The sequence below is a fragment of the Sebastes fasciatus genome, chromosome 23, assembly GCF_043250625.1.
Source record: "Sebastes fasciatus isolate fSebFas1 chromosome 23, fSebFas1.pri, whole genome shotgun sequence".
NCBI classification, from domain to species: domain Eukaryota; kingdom Metazoa; phylum Chordata; class Actinopteri; order Perciformes; family Sebastidae; genus Sebastes; species Sebastes fasciatus.
In genome coordinates this window covers 7,702,292-7,714,569 of record NC_133817.1, presented here as the reverse complement: position 1 = coordinate 7,714,569, position 12,278 = coordinate 7,702,292, and the positions used below count along the sequence as shown (strand labels likewise).

General features: G+C 38.9%; 1 protein-coding gene across 1 annotated transcript in view; it reads right to left on the bottom strand.

Moving 5' to 3' along the window:
* Nucleotides 1–12,278, bottom strand: part of LOC141762066 (thyrotropin-releasing hormone-degrading ectoenzyme-like) — a 151,559-nt gene that overhangs the window by 123,480 nt on the left and 15,801 nt on the right. The window lies entirely within an intron of this gene.

Here is a 12,278-nt window from a genome sequence, read left to right as displayed (position 1 = left end):
AACTAGTTTAATTTAATCAGTGTGAACCAACACGTTCTCATCCCAGCTCGTCACTTACCGCCACTATGTCACGCCCTTTGTCACGCCCTTTGTCACGCCCTGGTCACGCCCTTTGTCACGCCCTTTGTCACGCCCTTTGACACGCCCTTTGGCACACCCTTTGGCACCACTTAGTTAGGTTTAGGAAAGAACTACATGATTGGGCTTAAAACTACATTTATACAGTGAAAATGACACTGAACGTTGTGAACACAGGACACGAACGAACAGCTGATTGTAACATGACGCATGGGACACTGACAGCGGTCTCCTGGATGAAAGCCTCGTGTTTGTTGGACCCATCCACCTCCCCTCCAGCCCGCCCACCCCGATGTGTCTTCTTTTCGCCCTTTAAACTACATCACCACAGTCACTCCCGGCACACTTTCTCTGAGTGTTTGCTGTTGCTGTGGATGGGTTTACATTTTAGTTAATGGAAAGTGCGGTGCGTTTCATACCGGCGCTATGACGCCTTATCCAGGATATGATGCTCACTTGTACAAACAACAACCAAGATAATCAGATATTAAAACATGTTCATAACCATCCAATTACTCTCCATGTAGATGCATACATAGATTTTCCATACTTTTTGGCTTCCTAACACAAATAAAAGTCTACATCTGACCCTCAGTAGAGGTTTCAGTCGTCTACCAGCTGTAGGAGTTTACCCAAAGAGTCAGAATATTCTGATCTGGTGTCTGTAGAAGCTGAGAAAACAGGACAGTAGGTGTTGATGCGTGTCTCACACCACCGGTGTGCTGCCACTGTGTTTTTCTTTCTCACATTGTTTAATGGGAGTAATATTTGGTGTCCCGATGAGATAAAACTATCCAATATTTGAGGAGAAAAAAGCAAAAAGGAGCGAAGAAAATCAATTGTATGACGCTGAAATGTGTTTTTCTTCTATTCTCCTGTTCCATTAGACTGCTGCTGCAAGGAGGATGAATCCGAGGGTTGCACTTATCGAGAGGAGGTTTGATTCTCAGATGTCTGAAAACCATAAATGAAATCAGCCTTTACTCCTTATTGTGTTTCATGTCCCAGCTTCCCCAAAAGGAAGTCTTTGTCTTAACAATCACACTGATTGTTGCTGGATAAATATTTGGAAATTGAGTCAGAAAGAACAGCTGCAGCCTCTTAGAGCTCAAAGAAAACAGAAAACTGAATCAGGTTGTTTTCCATGCAGAGTTCTCAGTGTTGAAACAGAACATGGTTCTGAATGTTCAATAACTTCTAATATATAATAATATATATAATAAAGTTTGAGCAGCACTCTGAAGAACAGATAATGAAAAGTAGACCGACAATGTATTTTCTATTTGAGGGTTTCTTTCATCAGTCTTTCTCAAACATGATTCTGTACTGGGTAGAGAAATAATCTTATTAACACCAATAACACAGTTGGTTTGTTTGTTACCTTGAGTTTTTGAAGTAAACTTTGTTTTTCTCTCATACCTCCACGGTGAACGGAGAATCCAAAAACAGAAAATCCAGGTCTCATTTATCTATTCGTTTGCTTTCTTAATCTTTTAAGACCTTGGTAAAAAACGGCTAAAACAACATACCAAAAATTAATCAGGAATAGCTCCTCAACCATGAGGCTAATACGCAAAAATATGGTCTCCTTTCAAAGGTAAGAAGTAGGGCTGTCAATTGATTAAAATAGTTAATCGCGAATTAATCGCACATTATTTATCTGTTCAAAATGAACCTTAAAGGGAGATTTGTCAAGTATTTAATACTCTTATCAACATGGTAGTGGGCAAATATGCTGCTTTATGTAAATGTATGTATAGATTTATTATTGGAAATCCATTAACAACACAAAACAATTAAAAAATATTGTCCAGAAACCCTCACAGGTACTGCATTTAGCATAAGAAATATGCTCAAATCATAACATGGCAAACTGCAGCCCAACAGGCAACAACAGATGTCAGTGTGTCAGTGTGCTGACTTGACTATGACTTGCCCCAAACTGCATGTGATTATCATAAAGTGGGCATGTCTGTAAAGGGGAGACTCGTGGGTACCCATAGAACCCATTTACATTCACATATCTTGAGGTCAGAGGTCAAGGGACCCCTTTGAAAATGGCCATGACAGTTTTTCCTCGCCAAAATTTAGCGTAAGTTTGGAGCGTTATTTAACCTCCTTCACGACAAGCTAGTATGACATGGTTGGTACCAATGGATTCAATAGCTTTCTAGTTTCATATGATACCAGTATCTTTACTCTAGCTTTAAAAATGAGCCCTCTACAACCTAAAAATCACAAGTTGCGTTAATGCGTTAAAGAAATTAGCGGCGTTAACTTTGACAGCCCTAATAAGAAACTAAGGAATATGAATCCATTGTAGTTTCTCTTACCACTCCAATGCAATGACAGAAAAAATAAGTTTGCTATCCTCGCCTAGTATAAAATCTAAATGCAACTGAATGTCTTCTCCTACTCTCTAACTACAGCTGTAACTGTAAATTTCGATGAAAATACACTAAAATACAACATTTATGATACAGTTTATAAAGAATGCACTTGTTAAACGCAGACCCCATTAACAAGACTTTAGTCATTTATATACAAAAGGTCATCTTGTGGGTGAAGTCTTCTTTTAAACGTGTCACATAATAATTAAATGTTAAAGTGACCTTTATCATTTTAAAATCTCACCAACAGTATATTATGATTATAGGGCGTTAATGTGACCTTTATTATCATTATAGGATGTAAATGTGACATTTAATATCATTACAGGAATGCAAAGAAAGACTGACATTGACACTAAATCCCACAAAACTTTCTACAAGTTTGATTCTGGGAGGAAAGCAAAACTCATTAACATTCGATAAAGAACGTGAATATAAGATTAATCATTAAAGAAAACAATAATTCCTGTGACATTCAACGCCGTCTCAAGCTCGTCTGTTGAGGCTTATTAAAAGGCAGAAGTGTTGCAGACGGAAACCTGTTGACATTCAGACTCTCGGCGGCGATTAGCTGGCAGATAAACACCGACAGTCTCGGCTTTATGACGCTGACAGTTGGTGGAATTACAGAAGATGAAGGAATAACAAGCTAAATGGCTGCAAGATGGAGGTTTTATTGAAGCAGGAGCTGCTCAGTGGGTCATCACACACACTGTTTGTTTGTTTATCTGTCTGTAGTCTGTCAGACTTTAATCCTCCCTGAAGGAACAGCGTCTCATTACAGGAACAGAGATTCTTACAGAGACACATTATACCGACAACACGGTGTCTGAACGAGGTGAAGGAAACAAGAAGTTGACAATGAAGTCTGGAAGTGTCCCGGACTAACTGGAGATCTGTTTAGTTTCAGCTCAGATCCTCTGAAGGATGGAGATGGTTCTTTTATCCTGAGTCTTTGTGTTGTGTTTACAGCGCGTGTTCCATATTTAATTTTTAATACATTCATTTGTTTGAACTCTGAAGACTTGCCAACTTTTTCTGGATGTCTAAGAATGATGAAATGATTCCTACAGTCAGAACGGGCGATGAGGGCTGATTATATCACTGGATATTGGGACAGGCTCTGCATTTAATGTATAGTAAACATCTGCTGAATGCAGATAGTAAAGTCTGCATATAAAGCATCTAAACAAATACTCAATCTGTTTAGACAAATACAAATCAAGACCTACGAAAATCATCACTTCTGTCTCCAAATTTGGCTTTCTGAGTAAAATACGTTGTAAAGTGACTTGTTTTTATTAACTCATTAAAAGTTGATGTTTTGGAGATAACATGTTAAAGAACCACTACTTAACAACACCCTAGAAACCATCTTGAACAGCCTAGCAACCACAGAACAACACCATAGCACCTAGCAACCAGCTGGTGACACCCTATCAACCACTTTCTAACATTGTAAACACCAACCACAACACTCTGGTAACCAACTATCAACTAACCTCCTAGTAACCATCTACCAACGCCTTACAAATCACCTTGAACAGTCTAGCAACCACCAAGCAACAACCATCCCAGATACCCTCACGAGGGCTAGCGAATTTAATATTTTGGCTTCCAATGATTATGAAAACAAAATAATCGAGATAAAACGATTACAGCGCCGCATTCCGTTTCACAATGATGCTCTCGTTTTGTCTCGTGTTATAAATCCAGCGCACTTCGTACCGTTTTTATAATCGTGACTCTCTTTACAGCTGTTTTGCACGTCTTTGTAATCATGGTCATTTTGTATCTCTTGGTGGTTGTTTTGCGTCTCTTTGGAATCTTTTTCTGACTCTGTAGTCGTTTTGTGTCTCATTGTAGTCATTTTATGTTTATTCGTGGTTGTTTTGCGTCTCTTTGTGTCTCTTTGTAGTTGTTTTATGTTTATTTATGGTTGTTTTGTATCTCTTTGGAGTCTTTTTGTGTCTCTTTGTAGTCATTTTATGTTTATTTGTGGTTGTTTTGTATCTCTTTGTAGTGTTTTTGTATCTCTTTGTAGTCTTTTTATGTCTCTTTGTGGTTGTTTTAGTGTCTCTTTGTAGTAATTTGACGTTTATTTGTGGCCATTTCTGTCTCTTTGTGGTTGTTTTGGTTTCCTTGTGATTGTTTTGTCTTTTTATGGTTGTTTTGCGTCTATTTTGTGGTCTTTTGTTTCTCTTTTTAGACATTTTATGTTTCTTTGTGGTCATTTCAAGTCTCGTCCTGGTTGGTACGTGTCTCTTTGAGTGACATTTTGTAGCTGAAGGCCATTTGGGGCCCCCGGCGCTTGTGCCCCGTAGGCCTGTTCAGTATTCCTTTCATGTTTACTGATCAGTATAAACTCATTTGGAGACTTGGCAGATACATGAATTACAACATTTCCTCATTGTGTTAATGGAAAATCCGGTCGGCATTATGTTTCTTTCATAACGTATTTTCTGTTGAAAAGTAGTTGTACATAAATATAATGTCTAGGAAACAGGGTTGGAGCTGACATGCACCACCAATCGTATCTGGCAAAACTGCATATTCAACAGGGTTTTAACATGGTGTATATATCTGTTTGAAAATGCAATACAGAGATGCAGCAAATGGAAATTTATTTTTTTCTCTTGACTTAAATGTGCATAAGAAATGGAAATGATCATATAATGTGCCGCACTAGCCCAAGGAAACATCTTGTGTCACCTTAGCAATCAAGTAGCAACACATTAGGAACACGATATTGACTTTTACTGAGGCAGAAAACACATTTTCTAGTTATTATTTAGCTATCTACATTATGATTCACATGAGGTTATCTCCGAGTGTAAAAACACAGCACATTGATTTGTTTGCAGGCTAAGTTGCATCATTTATGCAGAGACTAAATTCCTGCTCTGGGAAACCTCCAGCATGCCGACTGATGCTTTTCTTTTCTTTCTGCCGTTCTGAGGAGGATGGAAGGATGAATGTTTCTGTCACATGAAGCTGTTTCAGCCGTTATGAAGAATATGGAGACGGGTGATTTTTTTTTTCTTCCCTCCGTCATATAAAGCTGTTTCTTTCAGAGGTTCTGGAGGAGGAGGATGGAGGGATGGGAGGATTAATGTTTCTGTCAGAGGAAGCTACTCTGCAAACAGACAGCAGCGTCTCCGCTGCCTTCAGGCTCATACAAGGATTTTAATATGAGAGCGATGCTGTAACAGAGACGCACAGAGAGAGGATCCAGAAAACTGTTTGTTAATAGGAAAATATGCATGTGCTGCTTCCCGGATCCTCCTCATGCCCTGCACACTCTCTTTGTCTGCATGTAGAGTCATATTCTGATATTAAAAACTGGTACAATACCACTGTTAATCTAAAATCTGTCCCTCCAGTGTTGTGGCCAACGTTAATGAAAGTTACATTCATTCATTCAACATTCATCAGGGGAAGATCTGAAGCATTTCATCATCATGACGACTGAGTTATTCACTATGTTCATGTGTTCTTCACAGCTCCTGCAGTGAAAGCATGAACACTTTTCAATCATTTAATCGTCCTCAATTAATTATCAGCTCTTCAATCACAGCTGCTCTTCAAACTGACAAAATGTTCTTTCTTCAACCCCGTGATATAATGCAGCTATGATTCTATTGCTATTTCTGCCAGTCCATAGTCTGTATATAAGAAACAGACAGTCACCGTGACGTCACCCATTGGTTTGTGGAGTACAGTTCTGAAGCCTCGAGTTTGGAATTTTGGCAGTCGCCATCTTGGTTTTAGTCTGTCGCCATCTTGGTTTTTGCTCGTCACGATCTTGATTTTTAGTCTGTCACCATCTTAGTTTTTGGTCGTCGCCATTTGATTTTTGGTTGTCGCCATTTTGGCTTTTGGCCCTCACCATCTTGGTTCTTGGCTGTCGCCATCTTAGTTTTTGGCTGTGGCCATCTTGGTTTTCGGTAGTCGCCATCTTGGTTTTTGTTCGTCACCATCTTGGTTTTTGGTCGTCGCCATTTGATTTTTGGTTGTCGCCATCTTGGTTTTTGGTCGTCGCCATTTGGGCTTTTGGCCCTCACCATCTTGGTTCTTGGCTGTCGCCATCTTGGTTTTTGGCTGTGGCCATCTTGGTTTTCGGTAGTCGTCATCTTGGTTTTAGGTCGTCGCCATTTGGGCTTTTGGCCCTCACCATCTTGGTTCTTGGCTGTCGCCATCTTGGTTTTTGGCTGTGGCCATCTTGGTTTTCGGTAGTCGCCATCTTGGTTTTAGGTCGTCGCCATCTTGGTTTTAGGTCGTCGCCATTTGGGCTTTTGGCACTCACCATCTTGGTTTTTGGCCGTCGCCATCTTGGTTTTTGGTTGTCACCAAAAAGCTAAGCACAACCGAACGCTGAATAAGACATTTAGGCGAGCAAAAAAAAATTAAAATTAACTTTGATGAACAGGAAACTCACTGTGAAAGGGTTAAAGTTCTAAGACGAAAACACAGAACGCAGCTACGCCCATGAGACACAGCTGAAATGGATGCCTGCATGGAGCTGTGTAGATTAAAATGAGAGTATATCTGTTGTGTGAGACGAGCGAGTGAAAAATACGTCTGATACGTTTGCGGTCTAGACGGGGAGGTTAGACAGCTGAGGTTTGAATTCATTCAATCAAACATCAGTGATCGTTACAGACACACCTGGTGGAGATCTGAACTCTACTGAGGACACATTTCTAGTTTGTTATTGTTTTCTTGCAACTTGATTGATTTTAATTAATGTGCAGATTTAATTTGCCAGTGGGGGATTCTTTATATCAGATCCCTGTGGACTCAGAAGAGCAAAACAGGACGGTTGAGCAGTTTATATAGAAGTTTTGTGCTCAGAAAAATTACAATGAATGCATTTCATTTGGGATTATCCCATGTTAATGCAAGAAATACCTCAGGAGTTCACACAACTGAATTAATACATTTAAATGAAGTAAATTAGGACCAACATAGGTCACAGTGGACACTATGAGGAGGAGTTATTGAATCAACAGTGTGCAGGCTCTCCAGGGTGGAAAAGGCGGTAGAATAAGCGCTATACTTTAGTTTAACCATTAATTAAATTAGTCTGGAGTCTTGTAATGATGCATAGTGCGTGATGTAGGACTCTACTTCAAAACCATCCAGAATATGAGTGTTTGGAAGAGGCTTAATGTCTCTGAGTAATATCGTACAGAGCTGTAAGTGTATGAATTACTCAGTAATTTGCTAATCTCTCATATCTTGGAAACATCAGCTAAGTAGTGTGGGCTGGTGGGAAATGGGAGCACGTCCTGATATCCTGGAAAATCCATTAATCTATTATGTGTGCCGGCTTATCGTGAGCAGGATCGCAGGATCGCAGGATCGCAGGAGGCTGGAGGCCGAAATGCAGAGGACACGTCGTCACTCCATCACAGGGTTAACATATATACAGTATATATGTCCCGACTGAGCACAGGTCGCACATTATGGCTGATTTCCATCAACACTGAGAGCTCCACGGGGGAAATACCGAATACCACTACACGCCAGTAAAAAACAGCTACAGAGTGGAATCGCTACCTGTGTGAAGGAAGAGCGACCATGCGGACGTCTTGCTGAGGTCAAAGTAGGGTTGCACGATTATGGCTAAAATGATAATCATTATTATTTTGATCAATATTGAAATCATGATTATTTATCACGATTAGGGACGAAATATTTTTATTGCAATTTCACATTTAAATAAACAGCTTTCACTTTCGATTTGTGCTTCATTCCAAAAACTCTAAACGCACAATTCAAATGATAAGGAAATTCAAGATTGTATTTATATTTCATTATTTGCTCTGATTGAAAAACAATATTGTCATTAGTAGTCTTAATTATATATCATAAGCTGCTTAGAGCTATAGTTATTATAATTATCTCTATTATCTATTTCATATTGCTGATTAAACATCTTCTTCTAACGACTGGATTTATTCAAGTTTCTCGCCAAAAACTTCATTTTACAAGCTTAAATTTGAACGCATCATGATAACGGTATAGTTCACCATCGCCCAATACTCATTTTACTGAGTATAGCTTGCATGCACCACAATGTGCTCCGTGCTGGGATTACTCTGAGCAGCATCATGGGAAGGAATTACAATATAATAAGTGTCTGATTAAGTTAGTTGTTCCAAGTGTTTTTAATGTTGCTCCTCCACGGCTTATTTTGGACTTGGTTGTGATAAATTACAGCTTTATTTCTTTTACTTGGATGACGTTACTCACTTTGCCGCCGTGTGCCGACGTAAAACCATCATGTCGCGGCTCCATTTGTGTGTGTGACTGGTAAAAAAAATCATATATATAACTGCTGAAAAACGTCCGGCTTCAATCGTCTACTGATTGCCGCTGCATTCGGTCATTCATTTAATTGTGGGAAGCCAAAATCATTAACGTGATTAAAATTTGATTAATTGTGCAGCCTTAATACACAGACAGACAATCAGAAGACAGACTATAGGGAGAACAAGTAGACTGCAGATAAGAAAGGCCCCAACATGGCCAAATGGATGAACAAAATATGTTTCTAAATGTTCACGATGTACTGCCAGAAAAAGTAAAGCGGTCACACCTGTAGAGTCACCTGAAGCAGAACCAGAGTCACAACCTCTGATGAATGTGAAATAATAGAAGCTTATTTTTTTTACTTAAAATGCAAGGAAGACAAAAAAATAGATTAATGTATTCATTACAAAGACTAAAACTCATAAGCCTGACTGATTCCACCCTAATATCACCACCCACTCACCCCCCCACACACACACACACACACAGTGGTGGAGGCTGGTGATGGTTATAAATGACCCAGATATGATTTGTCATTAAAACAGCATTTCACTAAAATTATCTTTCAGTAACAAGGAGGCACAGGCCTAGTGCGTGTGTGTGTGTATGTGTGTGTGTGTGTGTGTGTGTGTGTGTGTGTGTGTGTGTGTGTGTGTGTGTGTGTGTGTGTGTGTGTGTGTGTGTTGGAGAGCTTTGTCTTGAGTCCTTGAGTGTCTGGCAGACGAGATGGATGAGCTGTAATTACACTGATAGAGAGACGATCCGAGGAGGAGAAGAAGAAGAGGATGAGGAGGAGGAGGAGGAGGGGAAACAAGGTCGTATATGTATTTGTCCTTGTACAGGAGCGTCGGACGCGTGCATGTGCATATTTTTCTGTTTTTAAATGTTATGGTTGTTAGAGGGAAGATGGGATATCAGCCGAGTCCAGCACCAGTGGAAGATTTTGACTTTCAAATCAGACTCCTAACGGACCTGATGGACATGATAAACAGCGTAGAACTGAAATATATAGAGCAGCCTTGCTCCCCAGGTCGCAGCTGGATCCGATTCTTAGCTTCAATTATTAATAATTAATCTGTTTTTCAAATCGAGAGGCAAAGACACCGTGTGAGGTGAAAGGGACAGGTTCATTCAGGTGGAAGTAATTTATTTTTGTTTGGCTGCTTATCCGCGCGGTCAGCAGCAGCAGCTGTGGCACAATTAAAGTACTTTAAAACCCTTAGTGCCCAAATGCTGTAATTAGTCATAAATCACACTCGTTTTCGCAGTCAAATCTAAACACTTTTTCATGCCACACATATATTTGGATTCAGTGTGACTTTCACTTTCAGACGATACACTTTTCTCTAATGTCTGCTGCTCATAAACGTCCATAAACCTGATTATAAAATCAGAGAAAAAAGACACGCCTTATAGCTGCAGAACTTGCCTGAGAATAATCATATTTTTAAGTTTTCTTCAGTATCACAGTAATCCAGTGATAGTTGTGTGTACATCCATGAGTACACTGCAAACAGGAGATGCTAATAGATGATTCAGCATACTTTTAATTGATGGTACTTTAAAACCCTTAGTGCCCGATTGCTGCGATTAGTCGTTAATCACACTTGTTTCTGGAGTCATAACTCAGTCAAATCTGAACACATTTTCATGCTACACATATTTTTTGATTCAGTGTGGCTTTCACTTTCAGAGGATGTCATTTTCTCTAGTGTCTACTGCTAATAAATATCCATAAACCTGCTTAGAAAACAGAGAAAAAAGTTGCGCCTTATAACTGCAGAACTTGCCTGAGAATAATCACGTTTTTAAGTTTTCTTCAGTATCAAAGTAATCCAGTGATAGTAGTCTGTATACATCCATGGGTACATTACAAACTGCAACAGGTAATAGATAAATCGGCATACTTTTAATGGTGCCAATTTGCCAATATGTAAACAAATATAAGCTAAAAAAATGTTGGGTCCCCAGCGTAATCCACTGAATCCATGGCAAACATATAGATTCTGATTTTTGTCTGTACAAATTGTACGTTAATGGGAGATTTACCAAGTATTTAATACTCTTATCAACATGGGAGTGGAAAAAAAACATAAATATGAACTTTGGGACATTACTTTTTATATCCCTGGATCAGTGATATTATCCTCTACCAATTCTTATAACAATATTTGCCCTGTGTTGAAAACCTGGAGGCACTGGTTTCCGAATTTCGGTTGAAGGGGGACGCCTAAAAACCTGATCCAAACCACCAAAATGTCCCCATATTCGGGGACAATATAACGTCCACATCAGCTAGGAGAAAAGGAGGTAATGAATCCATGTCGACCTCGGTACAGAAGCAAGTTAATTATCTCTAATCTCAAGATACCAAACTGTTATCTAGAGTTCCCATCTTAATTACCAAGATAACAGATTCTGCTATCTGACTTCATTATATCATCCGGAGACATTAAAACTGCTATCAAGATTTAGAGTCACTCATTATCTAGAGACGGAGAATGGTGTTCATCTGTAGTATTTTAAACCAGCTGTCCTTGTCATTTAATTAAGATATTTTCTGGAGATATAATTCATTGTTTTCATGTGATGACAACATGAATGTGACATTTTTATCAAGATCACAATAGACAATTTATACTTAAACTAAAATGTTATAGTTAACTTAACGTAACTTTCTCACTTTGTATTGAGTCACAGAATAAGATTTAAAGTTATCAGTGATGTTATGTATAGACACGCCTCTGCCTCCACTCTTTAGATTCGGTTTATCACGCCGCCTTTAGATTTATTACCGCTGACAGCTATTCTACTCATCATTGCATCTTGTATGAAAAGGTTGGGTGGTCCTCTCTAATAGTAGGACGTGACAGGCATTGGTTTCTGTTTATTTATAAAGCCCTTAATGGCAACTTGCCATCATATATCACTTCCTTATTAAAACTACTTTTAGTTTGCTGTCACAGGGACCGATATAGGAAATCTGTCCTGCCCGAAGCAATAACCCTACAACTCCTCACCGCCGTCTAACAGACGACTCTCAGCTTTACGCTTTCTGTCTCAACTCGGTTTTGATCCTTCAATTATTATTTTTTATTATTAATTATTTATTTTAAATGCAACAAATTGTATATAGTATGTTATCCTATATTTATATTTTATATTTCATACGTTATATGTAGTAGTTTGGTATATTTATAGTGTATTATTCTTTATATTGTGGATTCTATATACTGTATATTTCTACTGTTGATATGTATATTTACTGTGTATTTACGGTTACTACATTGCCTGGATAACCTGCTGCTGTAACACAATAATTTCACAATTTGGGATCAACTAAGTCTATCTATTTATTTTTGGTGGACTACGGTTTTGGAGCCTCGGGTTTGGCATTCTGGTTGTCACCATCTTGGTTTTTGCAACCAGAAGTGACACGAGAGGGTGAAGCTAAGTACAACCGAATGCTTAATAAAACATTTTTAGGCAACC